General features: G+C 40.9%; 1 long non-coding RNA gene across 1 annotated transcript; it reads left to right on the plus strand.

The window, feature by feature from the left end:
• The first annotated feature begins 5,031 nt into the window (after positions 1-5,031).
• LOC130076878 (uncharacterized) lies at positions 5,032-5,811 on the plus strand. The gene is made up of 2 exons (XR_008805696.1): positions 5,032-5,194; positions 5,629-5,811. It is a non-coding gene; the product is annotated as an uncharacterized LOC130076878 (long non-coding RNA).
• Positions 5,812-25,613: the final 19,802 nt, after the last annotated feature.

Here is a 25,613-nt window from a genome sequence, read left to right on the forward strand (position 1 = left end):
CTCTATGACCCTGAGAGCTATGCTGGCGGGGGCCTTGTACCCCTGGTAGCTTCAAGCAAGCCAGACAGGTCAAAGGCGAGAGACCAGACGAAATCCAGTCCACCCTGCTAGCCCGGCAGCAGGGGCTGGTATGCTGAGTATCAGATCGTGCCTGCTGTCACAGCACCTCAGTCGGTCTGTCTCAGCCGCCCGGTGAGCAGAAGAGCACCTCGCCAATGGTCACGGGGCAATAGACCTAGTTAGCTGGTCACTGCGGGGCAACTCATAACTACACCAACCGTCACACATCTGTGTTCCGTTGGAATTTGTAGCATTGAGTCCAGAGGTGGAAGGTTGACCTGGGCGAGCATCCTTTCACTTAAATTTTTTTGCCCGGGCGCTCTCTACTATGAGCATCTCATCTCTCTATTATGACGTCTAATATTCAGCCTCCACGACTGGCAACTCGGGAGCACTCTGTCCTTAAGAGTGCTGTCGTTGCTCGGCAAGGTTCGCGTGTACGGCAGGCGCGACCTGGTCGTCATCCTGCAACTGTCGCATATACCTCCATCGCATGCTGGAATGTGCGATCTCTTGGCGTTAGTTCTGACATGGACTGCGTCTCACCTCGTAAATCAGCCCTGATTGATGCAGAACTACTCCGACTTAACATCTCCATCGCTGCCCTGAGTGAAACTTGGCTGACCGGTGTTGGCTCTGTCCAGGAAAAAAACTACACATTATTCTGGAACGGATACCCAGATGGTGACAGACCAATGCACGGGGTTGGCTTTGCAATCCAAAACAAGCTACTGTCCTCAGTGGAAAAACCGGTGCCCATCTCCTCACGTCTCTCCTCACTGCGTCTGCACACAAACTGTGGCCCAGTTACAATCGTAGCCACTTACGCCCCTACGCTGACTTCCGAACTAGATGTAAAGGAATCATTCTACAATCAACTGTGCTCCATTATTCAGAAGACCTCCTCAACCGAACGTTTGATTATCCTTGGTGACTTTAATGCCAGAGTGGGTGCTAACTCTAGTGCATGGCCTGATATTCTGGGAAGCCATGGATATGGCAACATGAATGACAACGGTCAGCGCTTACTGGAACTTTGCAGCACCCACAAACTCTGTGTCCCCTCTTCATTCTTTCAGGGCTCAAGTTCCTCTAAAGTCACCTGGCGTCATCCACGTTCTAAGCGCTGGCACCAACTTGACCATGTACTGGTGAAGCGTGAGCACTTGAAAGAAGTAACACACTGCCGATCACTGCACTCAGCAGATTGTGACACTGATCATGCCCTTCTTCGTTGTAAATTAAGGATGGTCCCAAGCAAGTTTCATTACGCAAGGCCCAAGGCTACTCCTCGTCTGGATATTTCTGCAACCTATGCTCCTGCGTCGCAGCATGCGTTCCAGGAACTACTTGCTTCCAGCTTTGACTCTTCACCTCCTCATGCGGATATCACGGCTGCCTGGGAGCACTTCCACTCTGTTACCACAAAGGCTGCATTTTCCATCTTTGGAAAGCGATCCAGATCACAGCCTGACTGGTTCAAAACCCATGCCAGCCTGCTCCTACCTGCAATTGACTCTAAGCGTTCAGCCAGACTGTCCTATTTGCAGCATAACACTCGCTCAAATAGGGCAGCATTGAAGCAGGCATGCCGCAATGTCCAACGGGTCACTCGCACAGCCATGCAGGCTTACTGGAGCACACTGTGTGACCGTATTGAGTTAAGTGCATCCACTGGAAACATCCGAGGTGTCTTTGAAGGTCTGAAAGAATCCTTGGGCCCAGTCCCTAAAAAATCCTCTCCACTCCGTTCCCTATCAGGCGAACTTCTGACCGATATGGAATCTCAATTGGCGAGATGGGCAGAGCACTACAGCCTTCTCTATGCTCAGCCTGTCACAGCCAACACACTGGCAATAACTGCTGCTATTCCTGAGCTCCCCCCTATGTCTGATCTGGATGCAGACATTACCATCGAGGAAGTCAAATCTGCAATTAAGGCACTGAAAAATAACAAGTCTCCTGGAGCTGATGGCCTCCCCCCTGAGGCTTATAAGGCAGGCGGTGATGTCCTTGCCTCTGTCCTACATCATCTGGTTGTGATGTGCTGGAACAGTGGATATCTCCCAGATGTCCTTAGAGATGCCAACATCATCACCATCTATAAAAACAAGGGGGGCCGTACAGACTGTAACAACTTCAGAGGAATATCTCTGCTCAGTCTTGCTGGCAAGATATTTGCTCGCACTATTCTACCACGTCTACAAATCCTTGCTGACCGTATCCTCCCTGAAACCCAGTGTGGGTTTCGTGCTGGCCGCTCCATAGCAGACATGGTTTTCTGTGTCCGTCAACTACAGGAAAAGTGTATAGAACAGCATAAACCTCTGTTCTTGGTGTTTGTAGACTTGACCAAGGCCTTTGACTACGTTAGTCGATCTGGACTTTTCCTCATTTTACAAAGACTTGGCTGCCCTCCAAAGTTACTGAAGGTGATCACTGAGTTTCATGAGGGCATGAAGGCAACTGTACAGTCTGAAGGCACTCGCTCTGACGAGTTCCAGATAAGGTGTGGGGTAAAGCAGGGATGTGTCCTTGCTCCTACCCTCTTCGGAATATTCTTCTCTGCCCTACTACGCCGTGCCTTCCCTGATGACTCGGGTATCCTTCTACATACCCGCAGCTCAGGAAAACTGTTCAATCTGGCCAGACTGCGGGCGAAGACTAAAGTGCGCCATATTCTGGTACGTGAGCTGCTTTATGCTGATGATGCTGCCTTTGTTGCCCACTCAGAGGCAGATCTACAACTACTCTGCTCATCTTTTGCTGCTGCATGTCTAGAGTTTGGTTTGCAGATTAGTCTTAAAAAGACAGTTATTCTTGCCCAACCTGCAACCCTAAACCCTACAGTATACATTAACAACACATGTCTATCTGTGGTAGACAAATTCACCTACCTGGGTTCCACCGTATCAAACAACAATAACCTTGACGCAGAGCTTGACATGCGCATTGGGAAGGCATCATCAATGTTTGGAAAATTGAGCAAGCGTGTCTGGCACAACAAGAACCTCTCAATGCTCCTCAAAGTCCGTGTGTACCATGCATGTGTATTGAGCACCTTACTATATGCAAGTGAGACATGGACAACATACAGGAGGCACGAACATCGCCTCAACGCCTTCCATTTTCGCTGCCTTCGTTCCATACTGGGTGTATGCTGGAAGGATCATGTGCCAAACTCTGTCATACTTGAGAGAACTGGTTCCAGTGACCTGTACACCATCCTTAGTGAACGCCACCTCCGTTGGACTGGGCATATATATCGAATGAATGACACTCGCCTTCCAAAAATCTTTCTTTATGGCGAGCTGGCAAATGCCCCCCGCAAACATGGTCGCCCCCATCTACGTTTTAAAGACGTCATTAAGAGGGATCTTCAGGCTTTCTCCATCAACCTGGACAACTGGGAGGCAATTGCAAATGACAGAACCAAATGGCGCACAGCAATTAACAACGGCCGCAGGGACTCTCAGGAGGCCTACAAGTCATTTCTGGAAGAGAGACGCTCAAAACGGGAAGCAGTTTGTCGTACTCGACATGAACGGCCATAGAGAAACATTAAAAAAAGAAAAATTAGAATCTCCTAAAGTAATATCCACTCGTAAAATCCGACCGGAAATTATTTCAGACACAAAAGCCTGACACATTCAACCCGTGATGAAAGAAGTATTGCAACACCTGCACTTAAGTTTGAACCATGACTAAGCAGTGCTCTACCCTTCCATCCGGCCAGCCATTGCGTCTGATTTTGAACATTCGTATGTGTCTCTTATAATAGGACTATATCTGTCTTTTTTAACTGTAAATAATCAAATAATGCATCTCTCTTCTCAGTGCCCCGACAACCATTAATATTAAAAGAACCAATATTAAACGAAGCCATGGGGATAAGATAAAAAAATTCAAAGAGCAATAGCACAAAACTCACCATAATCTTAATAGTGTTTCGTAGATCGAGTCTTCATTCTTTTTCTGACATCACACATGAATTTCTTAAGTCGATAACGTTTTGGTTGATCTAGTTCTTCTAAAGTAGCTTTTCTCATGGCAATGGCACACGATTCATTGAAAAGCCTTAAATTTGGAAAATACATTCCAATTTTGTAGAATCAAGAAAATGATTCAACTGTTCAACCGTGTAGCAGGATACATTTGTTTTAGAAGTGGAGCTTCCCTGAGAGGTTGCATCAATGCTGCCTCCGCAACTATCTGAGCATTCACTATCAGAATCACAACGAGAGCCTCCATCGTTTTCCACAACATCTCTAGAATCATTGAGTGACAAGCTATCTAGTGTTTGTGAATCCATCACATTTGTCGCTCCCTCAGATTCCACTTGTTCTTCAAAGTGCTCAGAAACCCTAGAGCTGTCAACACCAACAGGTTCTGCACCATCCCGTTTTTCTACACGATCACCAGCAACGCTTTCACTCGATACATCAGTAACAATAGGGACCACATCAGAGTTATCGACACAACCAGACGAACTAGGTTCACTAAAGACATCGCTAACGTTTTCAGAGTGCTGATCAGTTTAGTTTTCATCAGGAGTATGATTTATCTGCTCAACAACAGTGACTGACTCATCCCCATCATGGTTCACTTGTTCAGCATCCTTCTTTGTAGGACACGTTTGTCTATTATGGCCATGCTTTCCACAGACGAAACATCTCATTGTGTCTGAAGTAATAAAGATCGTATAATCCTTACCCAACACAGCCAGCTTCACTGAAACATTCAAATCCTGATATTCAGCACTCAGAATCATGAAAATTTGTCTTCTGAAAGACATGATGTGTTTTAAGTCTGGTTTTTTTATACCCAGAAGAATCATCTTCATTAACCCGACGATTTTGCCATAACGCGCAAGAATGCGCTCAAGCATATCGTTGGGAATAAATAAACGGCGGGACATTTGAAAGAATCACCTTCTTTGATAAGTTGGACAGCCGCAGTACAGGAATACACTTAGGTAAAGTTGGTTTTATATTCGCACATTCGCACATTCACGTTAAAGAACTTTTTCAATTAAATAGTCAATGAAGCAATTTTTTTTCAGATTCGAAGCAGCTACTTAATATTGACAACAAAGATTGTGAACTACAACATTTTCTACAATCGATCAAAATGGGTAAGTATATTTTTAATGCATACACACTTTGTTGAATATTCAATGTAGTGTGGTAACCAAGATAGGGACCGTCTAAAAAGTTTATATTGTTTTTCATCGTGTGCAAACAGACAACTACATTTTAGCCAACTACAGATGTACCAGCAAATATCTCTCACATTATGTGTTCTAATGCAATAGAATGTCCTTATAATGATGGTGTTTAAAAAGGTGTTTAGGAAATAATAAAGAATGAACATGTAGGCAACATGAACTGTAATCTGGTAACAATCCAGACTGTAGAAAGTGGAAAATCATGTGTAATCTCCTGAACATAGTTAATCGCTTCATTTTACATCGGTTTATATTTATGTTTATTTATTTATTTGAAATCAAAATGAACAAGAACAGTGTTGGTGTTGGTTTTAATTATGACATATGATTTATTTCAATAGGTTTTGAAAGGATGGGCCGACTGTTCCAAAGCAAGTTGGATGGTCTTGTCTGGACCCTACAGAACATACAGCCCACGTCTTGCTGTTTTATCCACCTCGGTTTTTCTGTTTTTAAGTGTAATAAAGACTTTACAGTGTAACAGTGTTCTCCAGGTGCTGAATAAAAAGAATGGCCTAACAGTATTTTATGTTTTCCTGTTGTATAGCATCTTCAATTAACATTAAACTCTCACAATAACACAATTCGTGTGCATTGATTGATGTTTACAGTCCTGCAGAAATATCACTGTCCATGGAACTGAATCCATCAGATTATTGACAAGTACCCAGAAAGCATGACAGCAAACATGATGTTTATTTTGGGGGTGAAGGGTGTGGATTTTGGAATAAACTGCTGCTTCAATGTATATGTAATGAGTGATTATAATCAAGGTTTTCTTTCTAAATATTACATGAGTGGAATGACTTATCTAGGCATGTGAGATTTTACTTAGTTATAGGCTAGAAGTTACCAGTATGATTACTAAAAAGTTTGTTTCATGTATTTTGTAATGTCTGTATTTGATATCTGAAAGCAGTGACAGTGCTGGCTCATTTAGTGATTCTGTGATCTTTGTAACGGCCTACGAACTCCTGTGAGAGTCTTGAAGCTGACTTCTGCTGGTGAAACTGAAAACTATCTTCAGTAAATCTTTTCTTTATTATAATTCTGACTCCTGCTCTTCATTTCTTCATATCTGGTTCTGGGTCTTTGACTGTGCGCCCCTAACAGGTAAACATTTAAAAAACTAGCAAAACTCCAATGGGGTTCTTCAATGGCACACCTTCCATCAAAAAATATTACATTATCTAAATGTATTTATTACTGTAATGGCTGAAAACAGTAACTTCTTTACTTCATGGATGTATTTATAGAAGAATGATTTGCTTTAAAAGAACATTAAAACCATTAAACAAAGTACAGTTTTGAAAATATCTCCCTTACTGTACGTACAATTATCAAATGTGTTTTAAAAAAATTACTGTATTTCCCCTAAAGTATTCTTTTCGTGTTTCAAAGGCTGTAGTGCTTTCCTAGTGACCTGACTGACTTACTACAGGTCAAATTTTGACAATAACTCGCATACTGTACGTGCTATTGTCAAATATGTTTATGAAAAATGAACTGTATTTCCCCTAAAGTATTTTTTCCCGTTCTAAAGGCTGTAGTGCTTTCCTAGTGACCACACTGACTTACTACAGGTAAAATTTTGACAATAACTGCTTTACTGTACGTACAATAAACTAATAAGTTCAAGAAAAAAATACTGTAATTCCCCTAAAGTTTTTTTCCCGTTTCAAGGGCTGTAGTCCTTTCCCAGTGACCACACTGACTTACTACAGGTGAAATTTTGACAATAACTCCCTTACTGTACGTACAATAAACTAATATGTTTATGAAAAAATTACTGTAATTCCCCTAAAGTATTTTTCCCCGTTCCAAAGGCTGTAGTGCTTTCCCAGTGACCACACTGACTTACTACAGGTGAAATTTTGACAATAACTCCCTTACTGTACGTACAATAAACTAAAATGTTTATGAAACAATGACTGTAATTCCCCTAAATTATTTTTTCCTGTTCCAAAGGCTGTAGTGCTTTCCTTGTGATCAGACTGACTTACTACAGGTGAAATTTTGACAATAACTCCCTTACTGTACGTACAATAAACTAATAAGTTCAAGAAAAAATTACTGTAATTCCCCTAAAGTATTTTTTCCCGTTTCAAGGGCTGTAGTGCTTTCCCAGTGACCACACTGACTTACTACAGGTGAAATTTTGACAATAACTCCCTTACTGTACGTACAATAAACTAATAAGTTCAAGAAAAAATTACTGTAATTCCCCTAAAGTATTTTTCCCCGTTCCAAAGGCTGTAGTGCTTTCCCAGTGACCACACTGACTTACTACAGGTGAAATTTTGACAATAACTCCCTTACTGTACGTATAATAATCAAATATGTTTATGAAACAATTACAGTAATTCCCCTAAAGTATTATTTTCCTGTTCCAAGGGATGTAGTCCTTTCCTACTGATCAGACTGACTTACTACAGGTGAAATTTTGAAAATAACTCCCTTACTGTACGTACAATAAACTAATAAGTTCAAGAAACAATTACAGTAATTCCCCTAAAGTATTTTTCCCCGTTCCAAAGGCTTTAGTGCTTTCCCAGTGACCACACTGACTTACTACAGGTGAAATTTTGACAATAACTCCCTTACTGTACGTACAATAAACTAAAATGTTTATGAAACAATTACTGTAATTCCCCTAAAGTATTTTTTTCCCGTTCCAAGGGCTGTAGTGCTTTCCTACTGATCAGACTGACTTACTACAGGTGAAATTTTGACAATAACTCCCTTACTGTACGTATAATAATCAAATATGTTTATGAAACAATTACTCTAATTCCCCTAAAGTATTATTTTCCCGTTCCAAGGGATGTAGTGCTTTCCTAATGACCAGCGTTACTTACTTCAGGTGAAATTTCCACAATAACTCCCTTACTGTACGTACAATTATCAAATGTTTATTAAAAAAATTACTTTATTTCCCCTAAAGTATTCTTTTCGTGTTTCAAAGGCTGTAGTGCTTTCCCAGTGACCTGACTGACTTACTACAGGTGAAATTTCCACAATAACTCGCATACTGTACGCACAATTATCAAATGTTTATTTTTTAAAAAATACTGTATTTCCCCTAAAGTATTATTTTTGTGTTCCAAAGGGTGTAGTGCTTTCCTAATGAGCAGTGTGACTTACTCCAGGTGAAATTTTGACAATATCTTCCTTACTGTATGTACAATAATCAAATACGTTTGTGAAACAATTACTGTAATTCCCCTAAAGCATTATTTTCATGTTTCAAAGGTTGGAGAATGTTCCTAGTGATCAGACTAACTTACTAAAGGTTAAATATTGCCAATACCTGCCTTACTGTAAGTACAGTACATACATATTTTTTATGAAAAAATTACTGTAATTCACCTTAAGTGTTTCTTCATGTTCCAAAGGTTATAGTATGTTCCTAGTGATCACTCTACTCAATTAATTTTGATAAATGTATTAGGTAAAAGTAGGTATTAGAACTGCTGTTCCTGGTACAACACATTTCGTTCATTGATTAAAAGCTGTAAAGATGTTAGCTTAATCATATTTTTAACGTTATAAATAAGCAACAATCTTATTGTAATGATTCAAATCTGGAATCCATTGCTGCTTCAATGTATATCTAATGAGCTAATTTAATCAAGGTATTAATCAATATTTTCCTTCTAAATATCAAAGGAGTTGAATGACTTCTCTAGGCTTATGAGATTGTACTTTGTTTTAAAATGACCAGTGTGATTATCTAAAATGTTATTTCATGTATTCTCTGTATTGAAAATCTGAGAGGTGCACTGTAAAAGCCAACACGTTATGCAAACTCATTTCAGTTGAGACCGATTACCTCAATTCAATTAAGTTTAAAAAACAATAGTTTTGAGTACTCTGGACTTATTTTAACCAAATCCACTAAAACAAGGATATTTCTCAATACACAATTAAACTTCTGCATTCAAATATCTTGATATTTGATATTATATATTGAGTAAAAACAGTGAAATTACAAACTTTAAATGAACTTTTAAGTGCTTGTAGTTACTATTAGCTCACACTATCACACACAAAGTCAAATCCTTTAAGTTAAGCTAACTCATTACATTTGAGGACACCGATTACCTTAATTGAATTTTTATTTTAAGCAATTATTTAAGTGACTAATTAAGTAATGATTGAGCATTAGTGATGAACACCTGCTGTTTACAGGCAAAATCACTGAAGGAAAGAAAAACTTGCCTCAAGAGGTTCCGTCCTTTTACCTCAAACAAACATGCACTGAAAATTTCAAAAACATTTAGCCTTTTATTGTCAAACCAGAGTCAGACATAGATGGAGTGACACAAGAAGAAGTGACAGAGGTTTAGAAGGTGATGATTTATTGAGTTTCGTTCAAGGTCACCATATTGGAGATTAGCGGTTGTTTTAGTTGGACTCTTGACCCTTGCAAATTAGTTTGTCTTTGGCTGCTGTAACTCATGTGTATATAAAACACATTTGTTATGGCACAAAAGTCAAAAGAAAATATGATCAGTTGTCAATGGTTGTGCTTTGATGATGAAAATCATCATTAATTGACATGATGACTGAACTTTTACAGAGTCTAATCTCTGATTAAACAAGTGATGTATTATTAGGTTTGCCTATTTATTTAAATTCAGAATTGGATAAAAGAAAGGATTTTACGAACAATTTTCGCACAAAAAGCTTTCATCTATTGCATTATTAAGACTAACACAGACATCAATAATCAGCATATGAATCTCAACAATGGTGACCATTAAAAAGTGAGTCATGCCGCAATGCATGCTGGGAGCCATGGATACATTTTGTATTATGCTAGTACCCACCATGCATTGCAGCATGAATCGTTATTTAATGGTCACCATTGTTGAGATTAATATGCTGATTCTTGATGTCTATGTTAGTTTTAGTAAAGCCATAGATGAAAACTTTTTGTGAACACTGCTTGTAAAATCCTTAATTGTATCTGATGTCATAACACTGCTGGCCCTTTGCTGTAAAATCACAGTTTTGAATAAATCTATAATTTGTCATCCTTTTTAATCATATATTAGACACTGAAAGAAATCATTGAATCAGGTCACTACATGATGACTGACATCAACACTTAACCATCAACATCTGATCACATTTTCTCTTGACTTTCGTGCCATAACAAATGTGCTTTATAAACACACAAGTTTCAGCAGACAGAGAAAATCTTGTCTTCAAAAGTCAAGGGTCAGGAACCCAACTAAAGCAAACGCTGATCTCCATCATGGTGACCTTAAACGAAACAATAAATCATCAAATTCTGAACCTCTGTTAATTCTCTTAAGAACTTCTGTAGACGTGCTAATAAGTGCTAATAAGAATAAGACTAGCCATTGCACACTGAGTCCGAAATTGTCGTATGCGTTTTTTCGGATTCGTAATTCGGTGGCTCTGAATTGTCAAAACACCATTCAAACACCATTCACACTGCTTGCTACAGATGCGAAAAACGCAGAAAATCAAACCCGATCCGATTTTTTTTATGATGGACGAAAGTTTGGGGGGCAGTGTGCAAGCGTGATTGACACAACGTGAGGTCGTATTTATTTTTTAACGTGCGGAAATTTCAGATGTGAATTTCGGACTCAGTGTGCAATGGCCTTAAAGTGCTGTTTGATGAGTTGTTTAACGACGTGCTGAGATCTTGAGACTTCATATCTTGTCATATCAGTTGATTTAGCTTAGACCTTGGTGAAGGGTATAATTGCTGATCTTTGTAACTGTAACAGAGCGGCCTACAAACTCCTTGTGAGTCTTGAAGCTAACTTTTGCATGATGAAACTACAAACTATCTTCAGTAAATCTTTCATTAATTTATTATAATTCTGACTCTTGTCTTAAATTGACTGACTAACTCCCTGGTTTTAATTAATCGTTTCTGGTCCTTGGGTCTTTAACTGTATACAGTGGTAATCTATATTGCAACAAGGTGAGCACAACCATTGGGCATCTTTCCAGGTAGCTTGTCTGGTGATAATCCAAGGCATGGTACCAATATTTTGCACTGTTGCTGAAAACTGTGCTGAAAACAATATTTTCATTCAAACACACACATTTATTTTTATTCAATTTTTATTTTATCGTCACTTCACTAAAATAAAATATAGTAAAGTAAAAATGACGTGACAAAACAATCAGTTAAAGGGATTATGATAATATAAGAACAACTTAAACCAAGAGAGTATCAACAACAGCAGAATTATGAAGAGGTGATATTGAAATATTACTCTAACCACGAGGAATTAATTACAACTTTTATGTATAATCACAGTTGTATTCCATGGACAATTAGAAAGATAATACAAATAAAACAGTGTTTACATCAACAGTGACTTTCTACGTTACTTTGGTTGAATTTGAAGTTGAATTTGGAGGGGGGAGAAAGATCATAAAAGTAAATGTCATGTAAGGACAAAGTTTGTTGGCTGGTGGCTATCAGCACATGTGACTTAATATGTGAAAATATTGACCATGAAGGACAACTACACACTGTAAACCCGAATAAGTTGGCACAACTCAAAAAATTTAAGGCAATAAATTGCCTCAAATTTTTTAAGTTAAGAAATTCAAAGTTTAAGTAAGCAGAACTGACATATTTTTATTTTGTATTTGTACATTTGAATTGTTCTTAACTTGAAATGGTTGAGTACACTAATTCATACATTTAACTTCTCAATGTGAACACTTTTATTAGTATAAAATTAGCTAGCTTTAACAAGCTAGTTTGCTAACATACTATTTTGTTAACTTCTTAACAATAGTATGCTGTACAGTAACACTTGCAGCAATATAAAGGTATTATTTGCTCTCAAATCAAGCTCATGCACCACTTGTCACCATGATGGTAACTATCCTAAAACCAACATTAACAGAAATTCTTCTAAATTAGCATACCGAAACATTAATCATTACTAAATCACCCGCTTAACATTAATCTTGCACAAAAAAACATTGTATTACACTTAATTTTAGCATTTACTCTCCCTTTCGAGTGCCATCGGCAAAGCATGCTGGGAAATATACATCCCAGCCGTTTCAGTGAAACTTAAGTTCGTCTAAATTAAAAGAAATAATTTCATAAAACTCAAAACAATGAAACAGTTCAGTTCACTTAAAATATATCCATTCTGTGAACTTGAAAGAAAAAGAAAGTGCTAAATACTCATAATAGTTAATTTGACTGAACTAATTAGTTTAATTTAAGTTTTTCCTACTCAAACCAATTAAGTATTTTGAGCGTTAGGGTTTACAGTGCACTACATACAGATTGACAGGAGAGTCAGTGTCAGAAAAGATGATGCCAACAGCATCCTCTGAACAAACCATTATTTTGGATAACCTTGCATACAAAAAATATACCGGACTCGGACTTGTGCAATCAGACCCTTTTATTTCTGCTGTACAAGAAGCAAAAATTACATGTTGGTCATAAAATTCTGCACTGTACAGTATCTTTAATGCCTTCTTGATCTTGCTGTACATTATCTGTCAGATTTGCTACGTGAACAGGTTCATTCACTACAACCTTAAACAAACAAAACCCCTTTTAGTGAATTACAGTATTATATTAATATGTAATACAGTATTATTAAGTATTGTCAAAATTTCACGTGTATTAAGTCAGTCTGATCACTAGGAAAGGACTACAGCCTTTGAAACAGGAAAAAATGCTTTAGGGGAATTACAGTAATTTTTTCTTGAACTTATTAGTTTATTGTACGTACAGTAAGGGAGTTATTGTCAAAATGTCACCTGTAGTAAGTCAGTCTGATCACTAGGAAAGCACTACAGCCTTTGGAATATAAATATAAATATTAAAAAACACTATAGGTGAATTAAAGTTTATTACATAAACATATGTAATAAACACACGTAATAATGTTTATTACATAAATATATTTGATAATTGTACAGTAAGGGAGTTATTGTCAAAATGTCACCTGTAGTAAGTCAGTCTGATCACTAGCAAAGCACTACAGCCTTTGGAACAGGAAAAAATACTTTAGGGGTATTACTGTATTTTTTTCTTCAACTTATTAGTTTATTGTACGTACAGTAAGGGAGTTATTGTCAAAATTTCACCTGTAGTAAGTCAGTCAGGTCACTAGGAAAGCACTACAGCCTTTGAAACAAGAAAACATACTTTAGGGGAATTACAGTAATTTTTTCTTCAACTTATTAGTTTCTTGTACGTACAGTAAGGGAGTTATTGTCAAAATTTCACCTGAGTCAGTCTGATCACTAGGAGAGCACTACAGCCTTTGGAACAGGAAAAAATACTTTAGGGGTATTACTGTAATTTCTTCTTGAACTTATTAGTTTATTGTACGTACAGTAAGGGAGTTATTGTCAAAATTTCACCTGTAGTAAGTCAGACTGATCACTAGGAAAGGACTACAGCATTTGAAACAGGAAAAAATACTTTAGGGGAATTACAGTAATTTTTTCTTGAACTTATTAGTTTATTGTACGTACAGTAAGGGAGTTATTGTCAAAATTTCACCTGTAGTAAGTCAGTCTGATCACTAGGAAAGGACTACAGCATTTGAAACAGGAAAAAATACTTTAGGGGAATTACAGTAATTTTTTCTTGAACTTATTAGTTTATTGTACGTACAGTAAGGGAGTTATTGTCAAAATTTCACCTGTAGTAAGTCAGTCTGATCACTAGGAAAGCACTACAGCCCTTGGAACAGGAAAAAATACTTTAGGGGTATTACTGTATTTTTTTCTTGAACTTATTAGTTTATTGTACGTACAGTAAGGGAGTTATTGTCAAAATTTCACCTGTAGTAAGTCAGTCTGATCACTAGGACAGGACTACAGCCTTTGAAACAGGAAAAAATGCTTTAGGGGAATTACAGTAATTTTTTCTTGAACTTATTAGTTTATTGTACGTACAGTAAGGGAGTTATTGTCAAAATTTCACCTGAAGTAAGTCAGTCTGATCACTAGGAAAGCACTACAGCCTTTGGAATATAAATATAAAAAAACACTATAGGTGAATTAAAGTTTATTACATAAACATATGTAATAAACACATGTAATAATGTTTATTACATAAATATATTTGATAATTGTACAGTAAGGGAGGTACTGTCAAAATTCCACCTGTAGTAAGTCAGTCTGGTCAGTAGGAACATACTACAACCTTTGGAACATGACAAATAACATTGTTTTAATATTTTAATCTCCTCAAAACGAGCTTTCCTTCGGGTTAGCACTTTGCAGATGGTCCCTTCTTAGCAGCCTGCGCATAGAGATCAATGTATTTTGTCCAGTGCGAAGGAAAGATCGTTTTGAGGAAATTTATGTTGTAGCTTCTGGTGTTTTATCTGTAGTTATGTGATAGGTGTTGTGTGTAGCAACAACGTTTAGTTCACGAGTTATTGAACGCGTAAGTCCGCAAATGTATGAATATGCGAATATAAAACCAACTTTACCTAAGTCAGGAATACAATTATCTCTCACTGATACACCACACTCAACTAAATGATCCACCATAGTTAACTCTTTCAGAAAGACAACAAAAGCCTTATTCATCCTTGACGCAGACACAATCTTTTGTGCACCAACTTCATTTCCGATTGCTATCAAACAATCTTCCACCGACACCGATTCATCTGGTATGCACTTTGCAACCATGTCGTCAATATTGATAACCTGTCTGAGTTTAAACCCATAATCACCACACAACTGAACAATAAATAAACCAACCTCAAACTACTAACTAACAAAATTATACAAAAGAAAGAAAAGTTAGAAGGAAAGTTTAAAGCACTCACTCAGAAACGTATGGCGTTATATATGTGCCTCATTCCTGAGCGAGTAATTGTAAGTTTTGAGCACAGAGAACTATATTTTGCAAGCACATTGCATTATATTTTGAACAGAAATTAACAATCGCAAAAAAAAAAAATTCGTTTGAGCAAAGAAAAAACGATTCCGTGCTCAATAAATGTATTTGCTATTATCCATATTAACGTGCAATAATAACTCCTCTCACGCAGTTTACTCAGGTGCTCTCTCACAAACTTATTCTCTGCGCTCCTGTCAAGTCCCTCTCTCTCTCTCTCAACCTCTTAATTCTGTGCGCGCTCAACTCTTGACACACGCGCGCTCAACTCTTGACACACGCGCGCTCAACTCTTGATACACACGCGCGCTCAACTCTTGATACACACGCGCGCTCAACTCTTGATACACACGCGCGCTCAACTCTTGATACACACGCGCGCTCAACTCTTGACACACACGCGCGCTCAACTCTTGATACACACGCGCGCTCAACTCTTGATACACACGCGCGCTCAACTCTTGACACACGCGCGCTCAACTCTTGATACACACGCGCGCTCAACTCTTGACACACACGCGCGCTCAACTTGCAACAGCGTTACAAGTGTGCCACAAAATCAACCAATCGGAAAATTAGAGGTCAATTGTGATTGGCTGTTGGTCTCCAATCACCACGCAGCACAAAGAAGAAGAAAAAGGAATTTTATGGATAGATGTCTTCTCTAGTATGGAATGCCAAAGCTGACTTAATTAAAAATAAATAAATACATAAATAAATAAATATACGAAGAAATGCAAAAAAGCAAAAATACATAAATAAATATACAAAGAAATGTAAAAAAAAATGCAAAGAAATGAGTATTTATACTTTTATTTCCTTATTTATGTATAATTGTACTTTTTTCACACATTTTTTATTTATACATTAATTTATTTCCACTTTTATTTATTTCCACATTTATATATTGTATTGTATTATATAAATTGATTTCCAGGGGCGATCAGCATCATATACTGCATGTCCAGTTCTTAATATTAGTCGATAAACTACTCAGTTATTATAATAATAAGGCACTATGGCTGTTATCAGTAAAATAAAATTAAGTCATTAAAAGTCAAAATCTTAATACAGAGGAGAATGTTTTTACACTGCAATTACAATTGCATAAAAGTCGTAATGAGATTAAAGTTAAAAATAAAACATTTGAATATAGAAATATGAAATGATGGAATCAATTAAATTGTATGTTTAAATATGAAACTAAAACAGCCAGTAGGTGGCGGTAAGTCACTGTCTTAAACGAGTGAGTCATATCATTAATTCAGACCGATTCATTCAAATACTGATTCATTCAGTTCGGGAATAAAATTATCTCATACATGGGCTTTTTTACAGCATTTTTAAATGCTGACATTTTTTATTAATGTTGGTGCCAGTCGCCCCGCCATAATTTTGATACCTGAGCTGTACAGTTGAACATAACACGTGGTGTTTTTTCCCCGAAGTTCAGTATTTGAATGAATCGGTCTGAAATAATGATATGACTCACTCGTTTAAGACAGTGACTTACCGCCACCTACTGGCTGTTTTAGTTTCATATTTAAACATACAATTTAATTGATTCCATCATTTCATATTTCTATATTCAAATGTTTTATTTTTAACATTAATCTCATAACGACTTTTATGCAATTGTAATTGCAGTGTAAAAACATTCTCCTCTGTATTAAGATTTTGACTTTTAATGACTTAATGACTTTTGTTAATTTTATTTTACTGATAACAGCCATAGTGCCTTATTATTATAATAACTGAGTAGTTTATCGATTAATATTAAGAACTGGACATGCAGTATATGATGCTGATCGCCCCTGGAAATCAATTTATATAATACAATACAATATATAAATGTGGAAATAAATAAAAGTGGAAATAAATAAATGTATAAATAAAAAATGTGTGAAAAAAATACAATTATACATAAATAAGGAAATAAAAGTATAAATACTAATTTCTTTGTATTTTTTTTTACATTTCTTTGTATATTTATTTATGTATTTTTGCTTTTTTGCATTTCTTCGTATATTTATTTATTTATGTATTTATTTATTTTTAATTAAGTCAGCTTTGGCATTCCATACTAGAGAAGACATCTATCCATAAAATTCCTTTTTCTTCTTCTTTGTGCTGCGTGGTGATTGGAGACCAACAGCCAATCACAATTGACCTCTAATTTTCCGATTGGTTGATTTTGTGGCACACTTGTAACGCTGTTGCAAGTTGAGCGCGCGTGTGTGTCAATAGTTGAGCGCGCGTGTGTATCAAGAGTTGAGCGCGCGTGTGTGTCAATAGTTGAGCGCGCGTGTGTATCAAGAGTTGAGCGCGCGTGTGTATCAATAGTTGAGCGCGCGTGTGTATCAAGAGTTGAGCGCGCGTGTGTATCAAGAGTTGAGCGCGCGTGTGTATCAAGAGTTGAGCGCGCGTGTGTATCAAGAGTTGAGCGCGCGTGTGTCAAGAGTTGAGCGCGCGTGTGTCAAGAGTTGAGCGCGCACAGAATTAAGAGGTTGAGAGAGAGAGAGAGGGACTTGACAGGAGCGCAGAGAATAAGTTTGTGAGAGAGCACCTGAGTAAACTGCGTGAGAGTAGTTATTATTGCACGTTAATATGGATAATAGCAAATACATTTATTGAGCACGGAATCGTTTTTTCTTTGCTCAAACGAATTTTTTTTTTGCGATTGTTAATTTCTGTTCAAAATATAATGCAATGTGCTTGCAAAATATAGTTCTCTGTGCTCAAAACTTACAATTACTCGCTCAGGAATGAGGCACATATATAACGCCATAGAAACGCCGTCACTCATTCACGCTTCCCACAGTCACTCCGCACATGCGCACGAGAGAGAGAGAGGGAGTGAGTGTGTGTGTGTGTGTGAGAGAGAGATAGAGAGAGAGAGAGAGAGAGAGAGAGAGAGAGTGTGTGTGTGTGTGTGAGTGTGTGTGTGTGTGTGAGAGAGAGAGAGAGAGAGAGAGTGAGTGTGTGTGTGTGTGTGTGTGTGTGTGTGTGTGTGTGTGTGTGTGAGAGAGAGAGAGAGAGAGAGAGAGAGAGAGAGAGAGAGAGAGAGAGAGAGGGGTATTTAATAATGTTCTCAAAACGTTTTTAGCACAAAAACATTAGGACACATTTCAGGTGAATGCCCTTCTACTGTTTAAAAAAATAAATAAATGTTACTTCTTGTTTCACGTTCAGAGAACATTCAAAGGCAACGTTCCAATAATGTTCCAAGAATAACCGCGTTTTGAGCGTTCAGAGAGCACTCGGAAATAACTTTTTCATACATATTTTTGTTAGCTTTGATATATAATATATTTTGTTTGCTGGCATATAGATGATAAAGCACACTGAACCCAGGAACGTGTGTTTATACAGCGGCCCCTAAAACTGTGATTTAAAAATCCTTAAAACTGGAGTTAAGAGGAGGATTTTCTGCGGTGTGTGTGTGGACACTATAGTGCTCACATCTGCTGATTGACTTTAGTGGACAACTAATCTTAGTCTTCTGGACAACAACAGCAAATAACGTGAATGAAAGAAATAAAGGCCTATGAATAAAAACAGAAAGTCTTATCCATCATCATCATCATCATCACCGCACGCACGCGCACACGCACACACACAGTTCGTCACACTGATGAATGTTGAGATGCTGCTGCCCTCTAGTGTTCTGATAGTGTTGATGCAGCTCTGAACACTTATATTATAGACCATCTGCGACAGTGTTCAAACTTATCCTCTCCAAGGCTGCATTTATTTGATCAGAAATACAGTAAAAATTGTGAAATATTATTCCAATGTAAATCATCTGTTTTCTTTGTGAATATATAGTAAAGTGTAATTTATTCCTGTGATCAAAGCTGAATTGTCAGCATCATTACTCCAGTCTTCAGTGTCACATGATGCCCTTTAAAGCAAAACACATGCAGAAAGTTGAGCTCATGAATTCGTCACTCTCTGTCTATCAATCAAGTGTTGAAAGAAAACGACTGTCTGTGAGGATATGGGCCTGTTGGAGGAGTTTACCAGCGCTGGAGATCTAGAGCTTTTCTCCATTGAAACACACACTCGTCGTGATGACGGAGAGAAATCAAACAAATGCATGTGAATCCAAACATCTCTAATGGAACACGTTAATGTGTGAAGTACAAGTCAAGCAGTGAATTTAATTACTCGTATGATGAATCTGAAACATTTAAACCATTAAAATTCAGTTTCTCTGTTCAAAAGTTTTAGTATAGACATGTGTTGCTCATTCCTGCAGAGCCAGAGACTCTAAAGACTCTAGTGTTTGTTAAACATTTTGAATGGAGGTGATGTCGTGGCCCTACTCCCGACAGGTTTTGGGAAAAGTTTAATTTATCAACTATTACCGATCGTCAGCGAGAAACTGGGCAGGCCAAAGGCGATAGTTGTGATTGTGTCCCCCTTGGTTGCACTCATGGAGGATCGTTAAAGACACCCCAAATGAGTGCCGAGTTTGGCGGGCTGGCATCTCGAGAGAGGGTCTGGTTGCCTGGCCAGGAGGGCCCGTGGTGGGGCTCACCGCGCTGGACTGACGGGCCCTGCTGGCCTGCGAACGGGGTGCAGTTGTAATTTGGAATGACAAATTTGGGAGAGTTGTGCCTTTCTTGATGGGAGCTGTTCGCACAAATCACGGACCGAGAGGCCCATGTAGCTTCGACAGGGACGGCTTGCAGTCATCGGGGTCTATCCGGCGACGGACGAGTGGCCATTCCGATCTAGGCTTACAGGAAAGTTACTCAACCGGGAGATTTTCTCACACTGCGTTGCTGGACGAAAGAGAAAACGTAAGTGCTCAACCGGGAGATTTTCTCACACTGCGTCGCTGGACGAAAGAGAAAACGTAAATGCTCAACCGGCTGCGTCGCTGGACGAAAGAGAAAACGTAAGTGCTCAACCGGGAGATTTTCTCACGCTGCGTCGCTGGACGAAAGAGAAAACGTAAGTGCTCTACCGGGAGATTTTCTCACTCTGCGTCACTGGACGAAAGAGAAAACGTAAGTGCTCAACCGGCTGCGTCGCTGGACGAAAGAGAAAACGTAAGTGCTCAACCGGCTGCGTCGCTGGACGAAAGAGAAAACGTAAATGCTCAACCGGGAGATTTTCTCACGCTGCGTCGCTGGACGAAAGAGAAAACGTAAGTGCTCTACCGGGAGATTTTCTCACTCTGCGTCACTGGACGAAAGAGAAAACGTAAATGCTCAACCGGGAGATTTTCTCACTCTGCGTCGCTGGACGAAAGAGAAAACGTAAATGCTCAACCGGGAGATTTTCTCACACTGCATCACTGGACGAAAGAGAAAACGTAAATGCTCAACCGGGAGATTTTCTCACTCTGCGTCACTGGACGAAAGAGAAAACGTAAATGCTCAACCGGGAGATTTTCTCACACTGCGTCGCTGGACGAAAGAGAAAACGTAAATGCTCAACCGGGAGATTTTCTCACACTGCATCACTGGACGAAAGAGAAAACGTAAATGCTCAACCGGGAGATTTTCTCACACTGCATCACTGGACGAAAGAGAAAACGTAAATGCTCAACCGGGAGATTTTCTCACTCTGCGTCACTGGACGAAAGAGAAAACGTAAATGCTCAACCGGGAGATTTTCTCACACTGCGTCGCTGGACGAAAGAGAAAACGTAAATGCTCAACCGGGAGATTTTCTCACACTGCATCACTGGACGAACGAGAAAACGTAAATGCTCTACCGGGAGATTTTCTCACACTGCGTCGCTGGACGAAAGAGAAAACGTAAGTGCTCAACCGGGAGATTTTCTCACACTGCGTCGCTGGACGAAAGAGAAAACGTAAGTGCTCAACCGGGAGATTTTCTCACACTGCGTCGCTGGACGAAAGAGAAAACGTAAGTGCTCAACCGGGAGATTTTCTCACGCTGCGTCACTGGACGAACGAGAAAACGTACGTCCACAACCGGGAGATTTTCTCACACTGCGTCACTGGACGAACGAGAAAACGTAAATGCTCAACCGGGAGATTTTCTCACGGTGCGTCACTGGACGAACGAGAAAACGTAAGTCCTCAACCGGGAGATTTTCTCACACTGCGTCGCTGGACGAAAGAGAAAACGTAAGTCCTCAACCGGGAGATTTTCTCACGCTGCGTCACTGGACGAAAGAGAAAACGTAAGTCCTCAACCGGGAGATTTTCTCACGCTGCGTCACTGGACGAACGAGAAAACGTAAATGCTCAACCGGGAGATTTTCTCACACTGCGTCGCTGGACGAAAGAGAAAACGTAAGTGCTCAACCGGGAGATTTTCTCACACTGCGTCGCTGGACGAAAGAGAAAACGTAAGTGCTCAACCGGGAGATTTTCTCACACTGCGTCGCTGGACGAAAGAGAAAACGTAAGTGCTCAACCGGGAGATTTTCTCACACTGCGTCGCTGGACGAAAGAGAAAACGTAAGTGCTCAACCGGGAGATTTTCTCACACTGCGTCGCTGGACGAAAGAGAAAACGTAAGTGCTCAACCGGGAGATTTTCTCACGCTGCGTCACTGGACGAACGAGAAAACGTAAGTCCACAACCGGGAGATTTTCTCACACTGCGTCACTGGACGAACGAGAAAACGTAAATGCTCAACCGGGAGATTTTCTCACGGTGCGTCACTGGACGAAAGAGAAAACGTAAGTCCTCAACCGGGAGATTTTCTCACACTGCGTCGCTGGACGAAAGAGAAAACGTAAGTCCTCAACCGGGAGATTTTCTCACGGTGCGTCACTGGACGAAAGAGAAAACGTAAGTGCTCAACCGGGAGATTTTCTCACACTGCGTCGCTGGACGAAAGAGAAAACGTAAGTGCTCAACCGGGAGATTTTCTCACACTGCGTCGCTGGACGAAAGAGAAAACGTAAGTGCTCAACCGGGAGATTTTCTCACACTGCGTCGCTGGACGAAAGAGAAAACGTAAGTGCTCAACCGGGAGATTTTCTCACACTGCGTCGCTGGACGAAAGAGAAAACGTAAGTGCTCAACCGGGAGATTTTCTCACACTGCGTCGCTGGACGAAAGAGAAAACGTAAGTGCTCAACCGGGAGATTTTCTCACGCTGCGTCACTGGACGAAAGAGAAAACGTAAGTGCTCAACCGGGAGATTTTCTCACGCTGCGTCACTGGACGAAAGAGAAAACGTAAGTGCTCAACCGGGAGATTTTCTCACACTGCGTCACTGGACGAAAGAGAAAACGTAAGTGCTCAACCGGGAGATTTTCTCACGCTGCGTCGCTGGACGAAAGAGAAAACGTAAGTGCTCAACCGGGAGATTTTCTCACGCTGCGTCGCTGGACGAAAGAGAAAACGTAAGTGCTCAACCGGGAGATTTTCTCACGCTGCGTCGCTGGACGAAAGAGAAAACGTAAGTGCTCAACCGGGAGATTTTCTCACACTGCGTCACTGGACGAAAGAGAAAACGTAAGTGCTCAACCGGGAGATTTTCTCACGCTGCGTCACTGGACGAAAGAGAAAACGTAAGTGCTCTACCATGAAGGTTCTCACTGTGTCCGCTGTGAGACCAAATGCTCGCTGGACGGAAAGAGGAAATGGGAAAAGAGGAAAATGAGTTTTGAATGAGTTTTTTTTTTAATCAATGAGGGTTTGTTGGGCTTTTTTAATGTGGAACCGGTTGGTCCTGATATAGCTTTGGAAAGCATCCGAGGACCATCCTCCGAGAGCTTCGGTCTGGACCTTCTTGGGCTGCTGAAGTTGCTGCCCCGATGCGGAAGGAGTGACTTGAGAAATGCTTTGGTGGAATGCCTGTGTAATGATCTGTAATGTGGTGCGGTAAAAGCACGGGAAGGAGGCTGGATCCAAACGCAGTGTACAGGCTTTATTTAGACAAACTACAAACTTAGACAAAGACTCAGACTGGGATACAGGACTCAGAATCAGAAGCGACCAACGTCGACATCAAACATTCAACAACTCACAAGGACAGGGCAAAAACACAGGGCTTAAATAATCATAGACAAACGAGCTAACAGGATAACAAGGGGGCGTGGATAATAAGAAACAACTGGGAAAACTAATAGACAGGTCAGGGAACCACTGAACATGAAAAAATACCCCCCCCCCCCCCCCTTAAGAGCGGCTCCTGACGCCCAACAACAACAACAACAAAAAAAAAGTTCAGGAGGGCGGTGAAGCACAGGCGGTCTTGGGGGAGGGATTGAGGGCCAGGCCCATGCAGGGGAACGGACCCTGGACATAGACAAGGCGGGCCTGGGCCGTTGAGCGTGGGCGGGCCTGATTGAACAGGTGGCCAGGCCGGAGCAAGACGAGGCGGAGGCCAGGGCGGGGCAAGACAAAGCGGAGGCCAGGGCGGAGCAGGACGAGACGAAGGCCAGGGCGGAGCAGGACGAGACGAAGGCCAGGGTGGTGAAGCCCCTGCAGATGACCATGGCGGCGCAGCCTTCATGGTCTCCTCACCGGACCCTTGGCCCCCCCCCCCCCAAAAATACTTGGGGAAATCCACGGGTTCAGGAAAGGCCTCCCGGAGCTTGAAGGGTGCAGGCAGGGTGAGGCGCAGAGGCAGGGCCGGCAGGGCGAGGCGTCTGGATACACTCACCGGAGCCTGACGAGCCGAACGAGTCCTCCTCCTCCTCCTCCTGCGACGGCGAGTCACTGGGCTTGATTCAATCACTTGGTCTGAATCACTCACTTTGCTAGATTCAGCACTGGACGCACTTGATTCGGCGGGACTTGACTCACTTGATTCGGTGGCACTTGACTCACTTGATTCGGCGGCACTTGACTCACTTGATTCGGCGGCACTTGACTCACTTGATTCAGCGGCACTTGACTCACTTGATTCGGCATTTGACTCACTTGATTCACTTGACTCTGCATTTGACTCACTGGATTCACTTGACTCGGCATTTGACTCACTGGATTCACTTGACTCGGCATTTGACTTACTGGATTCACTTGACTCGGCATTTGACTCACTGGATTCAATTGACTCGGCATTTGACTCACTGGATTCACTTGACTCGGCATTTGACTCACTGGATTCACTTGACTCGGCATTTGACTCACTGGATTCGGCAGGGCTCACATGAGGCGCAGGCTCGGCGGGGCAGACGAGAAGTGCGGGCTCGGCGGGGCTCACGTGAAGCTCGGGCTCAACGGGGCTGGACCGGACCAGCGGCGAAGACGACGACGAGGGCTTCGCGGGTAATGTGAACTCGGGAGGTGTCGAGTAGAACAAGCCTGTAATGGAGAAGAGGTCTTCCAAAGAACAAGCCTGAGCGATATACCGGTCAAGAGTCCAGTTGGTAAGGTCCCGCGGCATCCATCGAGCGATGTCATAATCCAGCCCGTTCCAAAACAGGCCCATGAGCTGGATATCATCTAGCGCTCCCAGATGGCAAATGGACAGAAAATCCTTCGCGTACCTTTGGACGGACTGGCCCTCTTGCAATAACGTCGACAGGTATTCTCCCAGAGCCCGGTTGCTGACAACTGCTGGATCCATTTTGTGGTGAGTTGTTCTGTAATGATCTGTAATGTGGTGCGGTAGAAGCACGGGAAGGAGGCTGGATCCAAACACAGTGTACAGGCTTTATTTAGACAAACTACAAACTTAGACAAAGACTCAGACTGGGATACAGGACTCAGAATCAGAAGCGACCAACGTCGACCTCAAACTAAACATTTCATAATTGACCGTTTTTTAGGTCATAAATGTTAAACGAATGACAAAAATAATCAGGCAAACTAATTTGTCTAATTTCGCCATTTTGAAATGAAAATAGGCCTTAGTCGCGCTGCTAAAATTTGCGCTCAGCAGCGTCTGTGGACATAAAGCCCGCCTACTTTGATTTGATTGGTCATCTCAAATATTCTGACATTGACGAGCAGTGACAGACCAATGAGACTCAGATGAACACACACACACTGTCTTCTGTTGCTGACGTGTGCTGCTCTGCGCCGCTGCGGACTGAAGATGAAGAGCGCGATGAAATAACACGACTGAAGTGAACACGAATTTGTGTAGCCTACACAATTACTACTTATTATTATTTTTCAGTACCCCCCAAACTATTATTTTCATCCCTTTTGGGAGGGTCCAAGGGGGGACCCTTTTGGGAGGGTCCCCCCCCCCCCCCCCCAATACCTCCCGTAATTCGAACTATGCTTGGAGGATAGAAAGGAAAGGAAAGGAAGGGTGGTAGAATGAAGAGAGGGCTTGTGTTGCAAGCGGAGGCGGGCTCGCGCTTGTCTGAGCGACTGGATGTGGGCGGGGTTGTAACCAGTAGGGTGAGACTGTTGAAAGGGTTGGGCCTGTGATGCTAGCGGCGCTAGTGTCTGCGCCTGGAGCTGGAGGCCACTCAAAGGGAAAAGGGTTATGAACCCTTTAGGGTTAGGGTCATGAGTATAAAACTGAGAG

Source organism: Rhinichthys klamathensis, unplaced genomic scaffold, assembly GCF_029890125.1.
Source record: "Rhinichthys klamathensis goyatoka isolate OS25496 unplaced genomic scaffold, OSU_Roscu_1.1 h1tg000703l_1, whole genome shotgun sequence".
Taxonomy (NCBI): Eukaryota; Metazoa; Chordata; class Actinopteri; order Cypriniformes; family Leuciscidae; genus Rhinichthys; species Rhinichthys klamathensis.